We start from the raw sequence: 18,768 nt of genomic DNA, 5'->3' as shown, positions 1-18,768 counted from the left end.
ATTGACAGACAGTGCTTTGCATAAGGCATAAATAGGCAATTTAAATGTGTCAAGGAAATGCATGATTTTTTTCGGGTTTTGCCTTTATTGAGAGATTTTACAGTATTTCGATGGAAAGGGGGAGAGAGATGGGGTGGGGGGAAGACATGTGGCAACGGTCGTCGGGATCGGGACTCGAACCCGCGACATGCCGTCAATCCAGCCTAGGTGCCTGGACTGCTCGACCGACGACCAGGCCAATGCATGCTTTTTATACGTTATGTTGGTAACTGTATATTGATTTAATCATGTTTTAAAATGAATACAATATGTATCTTACCCTTTGGAAGCATTTTGGCGGAGGACTTCTTGACCAGCCGTGATAGATACAATCAAGCAGCCAAGGAGAATACAGAAAAAAAATGCCGGGACCTCAATTGATGATGTTGAGAAGGTGATGAGTTATTCCTTTTAGTGAAATTATGATATGGACTTGTTGTAGATCATTGGACAACTTGCATACTAAACTTAACTACATTATTTTCATTTCATTCTTATTCATTGAAAGAAACTGGTGGGTCAAAGTCCGGATGCTCCACCCCAACATCTGATCTGTCCACTGACTAAGAAGATGTTTAGGGACCCTGTGATAACAACACATGGAGATATATACGAACGAAATGCCATTGAGAAATACCTCAAAAAGTAAGGTCTGCCCCCACCCCCAAGAAATGTCTCGCGGAATTGTCTTGTATTCTAATTTATTGAACATTGTTTTTCCAGGCATGGAAATCATGATCCCATTGTTGGCAAAAGCCGTCTTCTCAGAAGAACTGACCTTAAACCAGACCAAGACATGAAGAAAATGGTGAAGAAGCGCCGTTCCTATCAAATTGGAACCTGGGTGTAGAAGGAGAGCGGAATGGTGGATCTGAGGGTATACAGTAGGCCAAACACTGGACAGTGTTGGCGGGTAACCTCACATTAACACATTAACACTTGTTCCATCATGATGTGAGGGATTTCTATTTCAGTTAAGTTCTTCATTACCAGTTAGGGGTTCTTTTTCATCCCATCACATCACAAGTGAAACCTGTGTGAAACTTTACTTTACTTGAAAATGTTACTACGCTATAACATTTTCTGCCATTACTGCCTTTTGCCCTGAACTTGATGTACATGATGTGGCGAGCTGCACACAAACAACCATGTCATGCATGTTTGGATTTAGTTTTTTTCTTCTTTATTAATTAATGTACTTTAAATTTCTTTAAAAGGTAAAACTAAGAATGCCAGAATTTATGATCAAAGATTTTCAGTACTGCAGCGATATTTCTTTTAATGTTTGTTTGTTTTTTTGCGGCTTTCGCCTTTATTTTTTGATATTTTTTACAGAGAGACAGACAGTAAATGGGAGAGAGACATTGGGGAGTGACATGCAATAAAGGCCGTCGGGATCGGGACTCGAACCTGCGGCACACTGCCAGACTGCGCGCTATAGTATGCCGTACGATATGGGCTATAGACCACGGTCCAAAATGATGAGAAACGAGGCTAACTTTTTTTTTCAAAATTTCAAAAAACATGGGCTATAACCCATCGTTTTTGTCATTTTTTCATTTTTGTCAAATCATCAAAAATGATGAAAAACGGCGCGCTATAGTATGCCGTACGATATAGGCTATAGCCCATGGTCCAAAATGATGAGAAACGAGGATAACTTTTTTTTTCAAAATTTCAAAAAACATGGGCTATAACCCATCGTTTTTGTCATTTCGTCATTTTTTTCAAATCTTCAAAAATGATGAAAAACTGCGCGCTATAGTATGCCGTACGATATGGGCTATAGCCCACGGTCCAAAATGATGAGAAACGAGGCTAACTTTTTTTTCCAAAATTTCAAAAAACATGGGCTATAACCCATCGTTTTTGTCATTTCGTCATTTTTTTCAAATCCTCAAAAATGATGAAAAACGGCGCGCTATAGTATGCCGTACGATATGGGCTATAGACCACGGTCCAAAATGATGAGAAACGAGGATAACTTTTTTTTCAAAATTTCAAAAAACATGGGCTATAACCCATCGTTTTTGTCATTTTTTCATTTTTGTCAAATCATCAAAAATGATGAAAAACGGCGCGCTATAGTATGCCGTACGATATAGGCTATAGCCCATGGTCCAAAATGATGAGAAACGAGGATTACTTTTTTTTTCAAAATTTCAAAAAACATGGGCTATAACCCATCGTTTTTGTCATTTCGTCATTTTTTTCAAATCTTCAAAAATGATGAAAAACTGCGCGCTATAGTATGCCGTACGATATGGGCTATAGCCCACGGTCCAAAATGATGAGAAACGAGGCTAACTTTTTTTTTCAAAATTTCAAAAAACATGGGCTATAACCCATCGTTTTTGTCATTTCGTCATTTTTTTCAAATCCTCAAAAATGATGAAAAACGGCGCGCTATAGTATGCCGTACGATATGGGCTATAGCCCATGGTCCAAAATGGTGAGAAACGAGGATAACTTTTTTTTCAAAATTTCAAAAAACATGGGCTATAACCCATCGTTTTTGTCATTTCGTCATTTTTTTCAAATCTTCAAAAATGATGAAAAACTGCGCGCTATAGTATGCCGTACGATATGGGCTATAGCCCACGGTCCAAAATGATGAGAAACGAGGCTAACTTTTTTTTTCAAAATTTCAAAAAACATGGGCTATAACCCATCGTTTTTGTCATTTCGTCATTTTTTTCAAATCCTCAAAAATGATGAAAAACGGCGCGCTATAGTATGCCGTACGATATGGGCTATAGCCCATGGTCCAAAATGATGAGAAACGAGGATAACTTTTTTTTCAAAATTTCAAAAAACATGGGCTATAACCCATCGTTTTTGTCATTTTTTCATTTTTGTCAAATCATCAAAAATGATGAAAAACGGCGCGCTATAGTATGCCGTACGATATAGGCTATAGCCCATGGTCCAAAATGATGAGAAACGAGGATAACTTTTTTTTTCAAAATTTCAAAAAACATGGGCTATAACCCATCGTTTTTGTCATTTCGTCATTTTTTTCAAATCTTCAAAAATGATGAAAAACTGCGCGCTATAGTATGCCGTACGATATGGGCTATAGCCCACGGTCCAAAATGATGAGAAACGAGGCTAACTTTTTTTTTCAAAATTTCAAAAAACATGGGCTATAACCCATCGTTTTTGTCATTTCGTCATTTTTTTCAAATCCTCAAAAATGATGAAAAACGGCGCGCTATAGTATGCCGTACGATATGGGCTATAGCCCATGGTCCAAAATGATGAGAAACGAGGATAACTTTTTTTTCAAAATTTCAAAAAACATGGGCTATAACCCATCGTTTTTGTCATTTCGTCATTTTTTTCAAATCTTCAAAAATGATGAAAAACTGCGCGCTATAGTATGCCGTACGATATGGGCTATAGCCCACGGTCCAAAATGATGAGAAACGAGGCTAACTTTTTTTTTCAAAATTTCAAAAAACATGGGCTATAACCCATCGTTTTTGTCATTTCGTCATTTTTTTCAAATCCTCAAAAATGATGAAAAACGGCGCGCTATAGTATGCCGTACGATATGGGCTATAGCCCATGGTCCAAAATGATGAGAAACGAGGATAACTTTTTTTTCAAAATTTCAAAAAACATGGGCTATAACCCATCGTTTTTGTCATTTCGTCATTTTTTTCAAATCTTCAAAAATGATGAAAAACTGCGAAATATAGTATGCCGTACGATATGGGCTATAGCCCACGGTCCAAAATGATGAGAAACGAGGCTAACTTTTTTTTCCAAAATATCAAAAAACATGGGCTATAACCCATCGTTTTTGTCATTTTTTCATTTTTTTCAAATCCTCAAAAATGATGAAAAACTGCGCGCTATAGTATGCCGTACGATATGGGCTATAGCCCACGGTCCAAAATGATGAGAAACGAGGCTAACTTTTTTTTTCAAAATTTCAAAAAACATGGGCTATAACCCATCGTTTTTGTCATTTTTTCATTTTTGTCAAATCATCAAAAATGATGAAAAACGGCGCGCTATAGTATGCCGTACGATATAGGCTATAGCCCATGGTCCAAAATGATGAGAAACGAGGATAACTTTTTTTTTCAAAATTTCAAAAAACATGGGCTATAACCCATCGTTTTTGTCATTTCGTCATTTTTTTCAAATCTTCAAAAATGATGAAAAACTGCGCGCTATAGTATGCCGTACGATATGGGCTATAGCCCACGGTCCAAAATGATGAGAAACGAGGCTAACTTTTTTTTTCAAAATTTCAAAAAACATGGGCTATAACCCATCATTTTTGTCATTTTGTCATTTTTTTCAAATCCTCAAAAATGATGAAAAACTGCGCGCTATAGTATGCCGTACGATATGGGCTATAGCCCACGGTCCAAAATGATGAGAAACGAGGCTAACTTTTTTTTTCAAAATTTCAAAAAACATGGGCTATAACCCATCGTTTTTGTCATTTTTTCATTTTTGTCAAATCATCAAAAATGATGAAAAACGGCGCGCTATAGTATGCCGTACGATATGGGCTATAGCCCATGGTCCAAAATGATGAGAAACGAGGATAACTTTTTTTTCAAAATTTCAAAAAACATGGGCTATAACCCATCGTTTTTGTCATTTCGTCATTTTTTTCAAATCCTCAAAAATGATGAAAAACGGCGCGCTATAGTATGCCGTACGATATGGGCTATAGCCCATGGTCCAAAATGATGAGAAACGAGGATAATTTTTTTTCCAAAATTTCAAAAAACATGGGCTATAACCCATCGTTTTTGTCATTTCGTCATTTTTTTAAAATCCTCAAAAATGATGAAAAACTGCGCGCTATGGGCTATAGCCCACGGTCCAAAATGATGAGAAACGAGGCTAACTTTTTTTTTCAAAATTTCAAAAAACATGGGCTATAACCCATCGTTTTTGTCATTTTTTCATTTTTGTCAAATCATCAAAAATGATGAAAAACGGCGCGCTATAGTATGCCGTACGATATGGGCTATAGCCCATGGTCCAAAATGATGAGAAACGAGGATAATTTTTTTTTCAAAATTTCAAAAAACATGGGCTATAACCCATCGTTTTTGTCATTTCGTCATTTTTTTCAAATCCTCAAAAATGATGAAAAACGGCGCGCTATAGTATGCCGTACGATATGGGCTATAGCCCATGGTCCAAAATGATGAGAAACGAGGATAATTTTTTTTCCAAAATTTCAAAAAACATGGGCTATAACCCATCGTTTTTGTCATTTCGTCATTTTTTTAAAATCCTCAAAAATGATGAAAAACTGCGCGCTATAGTATGCCGTACGATATGGGCTATAGCCCACGGTCCAAAATGATGAGAAACGAGGCTAACTTTTTTTTTCAAAATTTCAAAAAACATGGGCTATAACCCATCGTTTTTGTCATTTTTTCATTTTTGTCAAATCATCAAAAATGATGAAAAACGGCGCGCTATAGTATGCCGTACGATATAGGCTATAGCCCATGGTCCAAAATGATGAGAAACGAGGATAACTTTTTTTTTCAAAATTTCAAAAAACATGGGCTATAACCCATCGTTTTTGTCATTTCGTAATTTTTTTCAAATCCTCAAAAATGATGAAAAACGGCGCGCTATAGTATGCCGTACGATATGGGCTATAGCCCATGGTCCAAAATGATGAGAAACGAGGATAACTTTTTTTTCAAAATTTCAAAAAACATGGGCTATAACCCATCGTTTTTGTCATTTCGTCATTTTTTTCAAATCTTCAAAAATGATGAAAAACTGCGAAATATAGTATGCCGTACGATATGGGCTATAGCCCACGGTCCAAAATGATGAGAAACGAGGCTAACTTTTTTTTTCAAAATTTCAAAAAACATGGGCTATAACCCATCGTTTTTGTCATTTCGTCATTTTTTTCAAATCCTCAAAAATGATGAAAAACGGCGCGCTATAGTATGCCGTACGATATGGGCTATAGCCCATGGTCCAAAATGATGAGAAACGAGGATAATTTTTTTTCCAAAATTTCAAAAAACATGGGCTATAACCCATCGTTTTTGTCATTTCGTAATTTTTTTAAAATCCTCAAAAATGATGAAAAACTGCGCGCTATAGTATGCCGTACGATATGGGCTATAGCCCACGGTCCAAAATGATGAGAAACGAGGCTAACTTTTTTTTTCAAAATTTCAAAAAACATGGGCTATAACCCATCGTTTTTGTCATTTTTTCATTTTTGTCAAATCATCAAAAATGATGAAAAACGGCGCGCTATAGTATGCCGTACGATATAGGCTATAGCCCATGGTCCAAAATGATGAGAAACGAGGATAACTTTTTTTTTCAAAATTTCAAAAAACATGGGCTATAACCCATCGTTTTTGTCATTTCGTAATTTTTTTCAAATCCTCAAAAATGATGAAAAACGGCGCGCTATAGTATGCCGTACGATATGGGCTATAGCCCATGGTCCAAAATGATGAGAAACGAGGATAACTTTTTTTTCAAAATTTCAAAAAACATGGGCTATAACCCATCGTTTTTGTCATTTCGTCATTTTTTTCAAATCTTCAAAAATGATGAAAAACTGCGAAATATAGTATGCCGTACGATATGGGCTATAGCCCACGGTCCAAAATGATGAGAAACGAGGCTAACTTTTTTTTTCAAAATTTCAAAAAACATGGGCTATAACCCATCGTTTTTGTCATTTCGTCATTTTTTTAAAATCCTCAAAAATGATGAAAAACTGCGCGCTATAGTATGCCGTACGATATGGGCTATAGCCCACGGTCCAAAATGATGAGAAACGAGGCTAACTTTTTTTTTCAAAATTTCAAAAAACATGGGCTATAACCCATCGTTTTTGTCATTTTTTCATTTTTGTCAAATCATCAAAAATGATGAAAAACGGCGCGCTATAGTATGCCGTACGATATAGGCTATAGCCCATGGTCCAAAATGATGAGAAACGAGGATAACTTTTTTTTTCAAAATTTCAAAAAACATGGGCTATAACCCATCGTTTTTGTCATTTCGTAATTTTTTTCAAATCCTCAAAAATGATGAAAAACGGCGCGCTATAGTATGCCGTACGATATGGGCTATAGCCCATGGTCCAAAATGATGAGAAACGAGGATAACTTTTTTTTCAAAATTTCAAAAAACATGGGCTATAACCCATCGTTTTTGTCATTTCGTCATTTTTTTCAAATCTTCAAAAATGATGAAAAACTGCGAAATATAGTATGCCGTACGATATGGGCTATAGCCCACGGTCCAAAATGATGAGAAACGAGGCTAACTTTTTTTTTCAAAATTTCAAAAAACATGGGCTATAACCCATCGTTTTTGTCATTTCGTCATTTTTTTCAAATCCTCAAAAATGATGAAAAACGGCGCGCTATAGTATGCCGTACGATATGGGCTATAGCCCATGGTCCAAAATGATGAGAAACGAGGATAATTTTTTTTCCAAAATTTCAAAAAACATGGGCTATAACCCATCGTTTTTGTCATTTCGTAATTTTTTTAAAATCCTCAAAAATGATGAAAAACTGCGCGCTATAGTATGCCGTACGATATGGGCTATAGCCCACGGTCCAAAATGATGAGAAACGAGGCTAACTTTTTTTTTCAAAATTTCAAAAAACATGGGCTATAACCCATCGTTTTTGTCATTTTTTCATTTTTGTCAAATCATCAAAAATGATGAAAAACGGCGCGCTATAGTATGCCGTACGATATAGGCTATAGCCCATGGTCCAAAATGATGAGAAACGAGGATAACTTTTTTTTTCAAAATTTCAAAAAACATGGGCTATAACCCATCGTTTTTGTCATTTCGTAATTTTTTTCAAATCCTCAAAAATGATGAAAAACGGCGCGCTATAGTATGCCGTACGATATGGGCTATAGCCCATGGTCCAAAATGATGAGAAACGAGGATAACTTTTTTTTCAAAATTTCAAAAAACATGGGCTATAACCCATCGTTTTTGTCATTTCGTCATTTTTTTCAAATCTTCAAAAATGATGAAAAACTGCGAAATATAGTATGCCGTACGATATGGGCTATAGCCCACGGTCCAAAATGATGAGAAACGAGGCTAACTTTTTTTTTCAAAATTTCAAAAAACATGGGCTATAACCCATCGTTTTTGTCATTTCGTCATTTTTTTCAAATCCTCAAAAATGATGAAAAACGGCGCGCTATAGTATGCCGTACGATATGGGCTATAGCCCATGGTCCAAAATGATGAGAAACGAGGATAATTTTTTTTCCAAAATTTCAAAAAACATGGGCTATAACCCATCGTTTTTGTCATTTCGTAATTTTTTTAAAATCCTCAAAAATGATGAAAAACTGCGCGCTATAGTATGCCGTACGATATGGGCTATAGCCCACGGTCCAAAATGATGAGAAACGAGGCTAACTTTTTTTTTCAAAATTTCAAAAAACATGGGCTATAACCCATCGTTTTTGTCATTTTTTCATTTTTGTCAAATCATCAAAAATGATGAAAAACGGCGCGCTATAGTATGCCGTACGATATAGGCTATAGCCCATGGTCCAAAATGATGAGAAACGAGGATAACTTTTTTTTTCAAAATTTCAAAAAACATGGGCTATAACCCATCGTTTTTGTCATTTCGTAATTTTTTTCAAATCCTCAAAAATGATGAAAAACGGCGCGCTATAGTATGCCGTACGATATGGGCTATAGCCCATGGTCCAAAATGATGAGAAACGAGGATAACTTTTTTTTCAAAATTTCAAAAAACATGGGCTATAACCCATCGTTTTTGTCATTTCGTCATTTTTTTCAAATCTTCAAAAATGATGAAAAACTGCGAAATATAGTATGCCGTACGATATGGTCTATAGCCCACGGTCCAAAATGATGAGAAACGAGGCTAACTTTTTTTTTCAAAATTTCAAAAAACATGGGCTATAACCCATCGTTTTTGTCATTTCGTCATTTTTTTCAAATCCTCAAAAATGATGAAAAACTGCGCGCTATAGTATGCCGTACGATATGGGCTATAGCCCACGGTCCAAAATGATGAGAAACGAGGCTAACTTTTTTTTCCAAAATATCAAAAAACATGGGCTATAACCCATCGTTTTTGTCATTTTTTCATTTTTGTCAAATCATCAAAAATGATGAAAAACGGCGCGCTATAGTATGCCGTACGATATAGGCTATAGCCCATGGTCCAAAATGATGAGAAACGAGGATAACCTTTTTTTTCAAAATTTCAAAAAACATGGGCTATAACCCATCGTTTTTTTCAAATCTTCAAAAATGATGAAAAACTGCGCGCTATAGTATGCCGTACGATATGGGCTATAGCCCACGGTCCAAAATGATGAGAAACGAGGCTAACTTTTTTTTTCAAAATTTCAAAAAACATGGGCTATAACCCATCGTTTTTGTCATTTCGTCATTTTTTTCAAATCCTCAAAAATGATGAAAAACTGCGCGCTATAGTATGCCGTACGATATGGGCTATAGCCCATGGTCCAAAATGATGAGAAACGAGGATAATTTTTTTTTCAAAATTTCAAAAAACATGGGCTATAACCCATCGTTTTTGTCATTTCGTCATTTTTTTCAAATCTTCAAAAATGATGAAAAACTGCGAGCTATAGTATGCCGTACGATATGGGCTATAGCCCACGGTCCAAAATGATGAGAAACGAGGCTAACTTTTTTTTTCAAAATTTCAAAAAACATGGGCTATAACCCATCGTTTTTGTCATTTTTTCATTTTTGTCAAATCATCAAAAATGATGAAAAACGGCGCGCTATAGTATGCCGTACGATATAGGCTATAGCCCATGGTCCAAAATGATGAGAAACGAGGATAACTTTTTTTTTCAAAATTTCAAAAAACATGGGCTATAACCCATCGTTTTTGTCATTTCGTAATTTTTTTCAAATCCTCAAAAATGATGAAAAACGGCGCGCTATAGTATGCCGTACGATATGGGCTATAGCCCATGGTCCAAAATGATGAGAAACGAGGATAACTTTTTTTTCAAAATTTCAAAAAACATGGGCTATAACCCATCGTTTTTGTCATTTCGTCATTTTTTTCAAATCTTCAAAAATGATGAAAAACTGCGAAATATAGTATGCCGTACGATATGGGCTATAGCCCACGGTCCAAAATGATGAGAAACGAGGCTAACTTTTTTTTCCAAAATTTCAAAAAACATGGGCTATAACCCATCGTTTTTGTCATTTCGTCATTTTTTTCAAATCCTCAAAAATGATGAAAAACGGCGCGCTATAGTATGCCGTACGATATGGGCTATAGGCCATGGTCCAAAATGATGAGAAACGAGGATAATTTTTTTTCCAAAATTTCAAAAAACATGGGCTATAACCCATCGTTTTTGTCATTTCGTAATTTTTTTAAAATCCTCAAAAATGATGAAAAACGGCGCGCTATAGTATGCCGTACGATATGGGCTATAGCCCATGGTCCAAAATGATGAGAAACGAGGATAACTTTTTTTTCAAAATTTCAAAAAACATGGGCTATAACCCATCGTTTTTGTCATTTCGTCATTTTTTTCAAATCTTCAAAAATGATGAAAAACTGCGAAATATAGTATGCCGTACGATATGGGCTATAGCCCACGGTCCAAAATGATGAGAAACGAGGCTAACTTTTTTTTTCAAAATTTCAAAAAACATGGGCTATAACCCATCGTTTTTGTCATTTCGTCATTTTTTTCAAATCCTCAAAAATGATGAAAAACGGCGCGCTATAGTATGCCGTACGATATGGGCTATAGGCCATGGTCCAAAATGATGAGAAACGAGGATAATTTTTTTTCCAAAATTTCAAAAAACATGGGCTATAACCCATCGTTTTTGTCATTTCGTAATTTTTTTAAAATCCTCAAAAATGATGAAAAACGGCGCGCTATAGTATGCCGTACGATATGGGCTATAGCCCATGGTCCAAAATGATGAGAAACGAGGATAACTTTTTTTTCAAAATTTCAAAAAACATGGGCTATAACCCATCGTTTTTGTCATTTCGTCATTTTTTTCAAATCTTCAAAAATGATGAAAAACTGCGAAATATAGTATGCCGTACGATATGGGCTATAGCCCACGGTCCAAAATGATGAGAAACGAGGCTAACTTTTTTTTTCAAAATTTCAAAAAACATGGGCTATAACCCATCGTTTTTGTCATTTCGTCATTTTTTTCAAATCCTCAAAAATGATGAAAAACGGCGCGCTATAGTATGCCGTACGATATGGGCTATAGCCCATGGTCCAAAATGATGAGAAACGAGGATAATTTTTTTTCCAAAATTTCAAAAAACATGGGCTATAACCCATCGTTTTTGTCATTTCGTAATTTTTTAAAAATCCTCAAAAATGATGAAAAACTGCGCGCTATAGTATGCCGTACGATATGGGCTATAGCCCACGGTCCAAAATGATGAGAAACGAGGCTAACTTTTTTTTTCAAAATTTCAAAAAACATGGGCTATAACCCATCGTTTTTGTCATTTTTTCATTTTTGTCAAATCATCAAAAATGATGAAAAACGGCGCGCTATAGTATGCCGTACGATATAGGCTATAGCCCATGGTCCAAAATGATGAGAAACGAGGATAACTTTTTTTTTCAAAATTTCAAAAAACATGGGCTATAACCCATCGTTTTTGTCATTTCGTAATTTTTTTCAAATCCTCAAAAATGATGAAAAACGGCGCGCTATAGTATGCCGTACGATATGGGCTATAGCCCATGGTCCAAAATGATGAGAAACGAGGATAACTTTTTTTTCAAAATTTCAAAAAACATGGGCTATAACCCATCGTTTTTGTCATTTCGTCATTTTTTTCAAATCTTCAAAAATGATGAAAAACTGCGAAATATAGTATGCCGTACGATATGGGCTATAGCCCACGGTCCAAAATGATGAGAAACGAGGCTAACTTTTTTTTTCAAAATTTCAAAAAACATGGGCTATAACCCATCGTTTTTGTCATTTCGTCATTTTTTTCAAATCCTCAAAAATGATGAAAAACTGCGCGCTATAGTATGCCGTACGATATGGGCTATAGCCCACGGTCCAAAATGATGAGAAACGAGGCTAACTTTTTTTTCCAAAATATCAAAAAACATGGGCTATAACCCATCGTTTTTGTCATTTTTTCATTTTTGTCAAATCATCAAAAATGATGAAAAACGGCGCGCTATAGTATGCCGTACGATATAGGCTATAGCCCATGGTCCAAAATGATGAGAAACGAGGATAACCTTTTTTTTCAAAATTTCAAAAAACATGGGCTATAACCCATCGTTTTTTTCAAATCTTCAAAAATGATGAAAAACTGCGCGCTATAGTATGCCGTACGATATGGGCTATAGCCCACGGTCCAAAATGATGAGAAACGAGGCTAACTTTTTTTTTCAAAATTTCAAAAAACATGGGCTATAACCCATCGTTTTTGTCATTTCGTCATTTTTTTCAAATCCTCAAAAATGATGAAAAACTGCGCGCTATAGTATGCCGTACGATATGGGCTATAGCCCATGGTCCAAAATGATGAGAAACGAGGATAATTTTTTTTTCAAAATTTCAAAAAACATGGGCTATAACCCATCGTTTTTGTCATTTCGTCATTTTTTTCAAATCTTCAAAAATGATGAAAAACTGCGAGCTATAGTATGCCGTACGATATGGGCTATAGCCCACGGTCCAAAATGATGAGAAACGAGGCTAACTTTTTTTTTCAAAATTTCAAAAAACATGGGCTATAACCCATCGTTTTTGTCATTTCGTCATTTTTTTCAAATCCTCAAAAATGATGAAAAACTGCGTGCTATAGTATGCCGTACGATATGGGCTATAGCCCACGGTCCAAAATGATGAGAAACGAGGCTAACTTTTTTTTTCAAAATTTCAAAAAACATGGGCTATAACCCATCGTTTTTGTCATTTTTTCATTTTTGTCAAATCATCAAAAATGATGAAAAACGGCGCGCTATAGTATGCCGTACGATATAGGCTATAGCCCATGGTCCAAAATGATGAGAAACGAGGATAACTTTTTTTTTCAAAATTTCAAAAAACATGGGCTATAACCCATCGTTTTTGTCATTTCGTAATTTTTTTCAAATCTTCAAAAATGATGAAAAACTGCGCGCTATAGTATGCCGTACGATATGGGCTATAGCCCACGGTCCAAAATGATGAGAAACGAGGCTAACTTTTTTTTTCAAAATTTCAAAAAACATGGGCTATAACCCATCATTTTTGTCATTTTGTCATTTTTTTCAAATCCTCAAAAATGATGAAAAACTGCGCGCTATAGTATGCCGTACGATATGGGCTATAGCCCACGGTCCAAAATGATGAGAAACGAGGCTAACTTTTTTTTTCAAAATTTCAAAAACATGGGCTATAACCCATCGTTTTTGTCATTTTTTCATTTTTGTCAAATCATCAAAAGTGATGAAAAACGGCGCGCTATAGTATGCCGTACGATATGGGCTATAGCCCATGGTCCAAAATGATGAGAAACGAGGATAACTTTTTTTTTCAAAATTTCAAAAAACATGGGCTATAACCCATCGTTTTTTTCAAATCTTCAAAAATGATGAAAAACTGCGCGCTATAGTATGCCGTACGATATGGGCTATAGCCCACGGTCCAAAATGATGAGAAACGAGGCTAACTTTTTTTTTTATAATTTCAAAAAACATGGGCTATAACCCATCGTTTTTGTCATTTCGTCATTTTTTTCAAATCCTCAAAAATGATGAAAAACTGCGCGCTATAGTATGCCGTATGATATGGGCTATAGCCCATGGTCCAAAATGATGAGAAACGAGGAATTTTTTTTTTTCAAAATTTCAAAAAACATGGGCTATAACCCATCGTTTTTGTCATTTCGTCATTTTTTTCAAATCCTCAAAAATGATGAAAAACTGCGCGCTATAGTATGCCGTATGATATGGGCTATAGCCCATGGTCCAAAATGATGAGAAACGAGGAATTTTTTTTTTTCAAAATTTCAAAAAACATGGGCTATAACCCATCGTTTTTGTCAAATTGCGGAATTGCGGAAATTGCGGAAATGGTAATTGCTATAACCCATCGTTTTTGTCAAATTGCGGAATTGCGGAAATGGAAATTGCGGAAATTGCGGATTTTTTTTTCCATTTTTTCATTTTTTTCAAATCCTCAAAAATAATGAAAAACGGCGCGCTATAATATGCCGTACGATATGGGCTATAGCCCATGGTCCAAAATGATGAGAAACGAGGATTACTTTTTTTTTCAAAATTTCAAAAAACATGGGCTATAACCCATCGTTTTTGTCATTTCGTCAATTTTTTCAAATCCTCAAAAATGATGAAAAACTGCGCGCTATAGTATGCCGTACGATATGGGCTATAGCCCACGGTCCAAAATGATGAGAAACGAGGCTAACTTTTTTTTTCAAAATTTCAAAAAACATGGGCTATAACCCATCGTTTTTGTCATTTCGTCAATTTTTTCAAATCCTCAAAAATGATGAAAAACTGCGCGCTATAGTATGCCGTACGATATGGGCTATAGCCCACGGTTCAAAATGATGAGAAACGAGGCTAACTTTTTTTTTCAAAATTTCAAAAAACATGGGCTATAACCCATCGTTTTTGTCATTTCGTCATTTTTTTCAAATCTTCAAAAATGATGAAAAACGGCGCGCTATAGTATGCCGTACGATATAGGCTATAGCCCACGGTCCAAAATGATGAGAAACGAGGATAACTTTTTTTCAAAATTTCAAAAAACATGGGCTATAACCCCCTTCACATTCAGTAGATCCTGTGAACTTTTGTGGCCAGATGTAATTTCTAGGTCTAGTAGGTCTATAGTAAATCATTTAAAAATGTCTACATGGGCTATGGGCATGGGTCCGAGTGGGCCGTGCACCCAGTTTTCACAAAGGGTCCACCCGTGTTAGCCCATATGGGCTTATGCGGGTTTCTAAGTGGGTCCAAATGGGCCATTCTATTTCAGAACCATGTGTGCGCCACCTGTGTTTGCCTGTATGGGTTTGAACTGGGATCTGATTGGGCCTTAAGTGGGTACCAGCTGGGCGAATTATATGTGACCCATGTAGGCCACACTTGTGTCCGCCCTCATTGTCTTCCGTCCTGTTTCTTGCAAGCCGAAATAGCTCAGTTGGTAGAGTATTAGATTAAAGGTCCCTCAACCTGGGTTTCGGCAGTTGAAATTAAATTAGATATTAGATATAGAAAACCGTATGACTCTCAGGCTGAAGTTTGTTCAGCCAAATTTGTTTAAAAAGTAAAAATTAATTCTGGCTATAAAATAATTGTCTTGTAGAGCAGTGGTTGTCTGTGGAGCGAGGGGTAGGGCAGAGGGCGAGGGGTAGAATCCCCTTCGTTTGAAGGGATGTCTCGACGGGACTTAAAACGGAGCAACATCACTGAGGGCTGAAAGGTGGACGAGGTAAGAAGCCTTTTATGTACTTTATTATGGAAAAATATTATAATAACCAATATTATATGAATGTATTAACAATCTGCATCGCCAAAAATATCGCAATCTCTAGCAAAGGTTAACGTTACCTCACATGAACTAACGATATGATACGGCGTTGCATTCATACAACGTTACCCATTCATTTGGCGCCGCATCGGCGCTTTATTCTTTTTTATTTATCGCCGGTGCCCCGGTGATAGGCTACAACTCGGAAGCAAGCTAGCTTATTAGCAGGCATCAGTCCGACCCCCCTGACCACGATATGTCAACATTCTGCAGTTTTGGAGCTCTTAAAAGCCGTGAAATAGCCTACTGTACCTACATAACGCTGTCGCTGCATAACGTTGGCTACTCGCTGCAGTGATAGCTATGGTTTTATCATGACCAATGTTAAGCTAATCCCCACAAGTTGCAAAACTTACATAACTAATTAGCAATCTTGTTGTTTTTTCCCCAGGCAAACCAGCTATGGAAACAGATTGCAAGCTGCTGTGCAGACTGTACATTGGATGGAGATGAATCACGATGGCATTTTCATTGATAGAAAATTACTCTGTTCTTAATGATATTAAAAACGATGACCAGTGACCACAGCCCCTTCTTTCTATACTGTAAATAGTTTTTCCTTTTTCTAACCCTATATCTGTACCCATGCTATACAAACCAATAATCAATGAATCAGGTACAACTGTTGAGCAGGTGTCAGAATGAGCTATATCTAGCTGAATTACATTCTGCATGGTGGGCTACCAACATGAGACAAAACTACAATATATTTATTTCATCATAACCACAGCAATGTTATATTTACGTTGCATCTCTACAGCTTAAATCAAATGGAAAGTAGTTTCCAAAGTGGGTTATGGGCTAAATGATAGTTTGTACACTCAGAGTTAATTAACATTCATATAACAATATAAATTGGGGGTCCTAGAGACAGAAATGCCATCAAAGTTTGGGGACCACTGGCCTGCAGTGAGCTTGCAGATCAGCTATTTTCTGAGAACAGGTTGTATATGAATATCTACAAGGGACGTTCAATATTTAGGGACGTTCCAATTCCTAGGGGGATGATTTATCTCCCTACCACAAGGGGCAAGGGCTGAGGGGTAGGGTTAAAAAACGAATTGGGATTGGGCCTAAATGTTCAAATCCCACTCTTCCTAAAGTTTAATGCTAGTTATTGAGCTTCATTTACTGCTATTCTAGCAGTGGCTCACAGCCTCAGCCTCAGCCTGACTACCTCAAAACTCTAATTGTCGTAGTGGTTAAGATGTTGGCTTTCCACGTGGGAGACCAGGGTTCGATTCCCGGCTGTTACACTGTCATACAAAAGAAGACCTCAACAGCGCTAAGAAACATCTGATTAATATAATGCTGTGTTATTTAAACTTTACTAACTGAAGGCTAACGAACAAAAGATCACTTCAAAATTACCAGGAAACTTTGCCTGAGAGTGTCTGACTGATGGTGCAGTGGTCTAATCATCAGGCTTTCAGTACAGACATTCCATGTTGGCCGGTTCAAGTCCCATGTCATGACATCAAGGTGCTGGAGGACCATCGGGAGTTCCTCCTACAACTCAATGCTGCAGTAATTTGAACTTTTCAAGGCTTGAATAAAAAATAAAAACTCAAAAGCACCAGGAGACATCTGCTGAATGCCCCAAGGTGCCTTGGCTCAATGGTGTAGAGCGCTTGACCCGTTGCCTCTGCTTCAGACGGTTGGCCGGTTCAAGTCCCATGTCATGACATCAAGGTGCTGGGAAGGACCATCGGGAGACGGTGCTCTCTCCCCCTGTTTCCTGAAAAGTAACGGTTGGGGGTTATGTCTGAAAGAACCCTGTCCACCTAAAATTTTACAGATAAGAATTAGGTCAAACGTTTAAAAATAAAATAGCAATGCATTTTGGCCCATCATCTGACAGAATAGTCTGTGTTTTTGCATACTGGGGCCCGATTATAATCGTGGACAATGGCAATGTCATTTTCTTGAATTTTGACAATGAAAAACTACCGCAATTTCCGCAATTCCGCAATTTCCGCAATTACCATTTCCGCAATTTCCATTTCCGCAATTTCCGCAATTATCATTTCCGCAATTTCCGCAATTTAGCAATTGCCATTTCCACAATTCCGCAATTTCCGCAATTAACATTTCCGCAATTTCCGCAATTTCCGCAATTAACATTTCCGCAATTTCCGCAATCTCCGCAATTACCATTTCCGCAATTTCCGCAATTTCCGCAATGAACTATAGTTCATGGTTTTCGCAACGATGTAAAAAACAAATGTGAAAATGATTAAAAAAAAAACGACATACTATAGTTCAAAAGGTTAGCTGGACAGAGTTCTTTCAGACATAACCCCCAACCGTTACTTTTCAGGAAACAGGGGGAGAGAGCACCGTCTCCCGATGGTCCTTCCCAGCACCTTGATGTCATGACATGGGACTTGAACCGGCCAACTGACTGTAGCAGAGGCAACGGGCCAAGCGCTCCACACCATTACGCCACGGCACCCTTGGGCATTCAGCAGATGTCTCCGGGTGCTTTTGAGTTTTTATTTTTTATTCTAGCCTTGAAAAGTTCAAATTACTGCAGCATTGAGCTGTAGGAGGAACTCCCGATGGTCCTCCAGCACCTTGATGTCATGACATGGGACTTGAACCGGCTAACTGACTGTAGCAGAGGCATCGGGCCAAGCACTCCACACCATTACGCCACGGCACCCTTGGGCATTCACCAGATGTCTCCGGGTGCTTTTGAGTTTTTTTTTTTATTCTAGCCTTGAAAAGTTCAAATTACTGCAGCATTGAGCTGTAGGAGGAACTCCCGATGGTCCTCCAGCACCTTGATGTCATGACATGGGACTTGAACCGGCTAACTGACTGTAGCAGAGGCATCGGGCCAAGCGCTCCACACCATTACGCCACGGCACCCTTGGGCATTCAGCAGATGTCTCCGGGTGCTTTTGAGTTTTTATTTTTTATTCTAGCCTTGAAAAGTTCAAATTACTGCAGCATTGAGCTGTAGGAGGAACTCCCGATGGTCCTCCAGCACCTTGATGTCATGACATGGGACTTGAACCGGCTAACTGACTGTAGCAGAGGCATCGGGCCAAGCACTCCACACCATTACGCCACGGCACCCTTGGGCATTCAGCAGATGTCTCCGGGTGCTTTTGAGTTTT

General features: G+C 37.4%; 1 long non-coding RNA gene across 1 annotated transcript; it reads left to right on the top strand.

The window, feature by feature from the left end:
* The first annotated feature begins 354 nt into the window (after window positions 1-354).
* LOC308334741 lies at window positions 355-1,470 on the top strand. Its single transcript, XR_013965914.1, has 3 exons — window positions 355-433; window positions 548-684; window positions 763-1,470. It is a non-coding gene; the product is annotated as an uncharacterized lncRNA (long non-coding RNA).
* Window positions 1,471-18,768: the final 17,298 nt, after the last annotated feature.

The sequence above is a fragment of the Protomyctophum bolini genome (assembly GCF_963924005.1).
Source record: "Protomyctophum bolini genome assembly, chromosome: 19".
NCBI lineage: Eukaryota > Metazoa > Chordata > Actinopteri > Myctophiformes > Myctophidae > Protomyctophum > Protomyctophum bolini.
The sequence above is the reverse complement of the archived record's forward strand: the minus strand, read 5'-3'. Positions and strand labels throughout refer to the sequence as shown.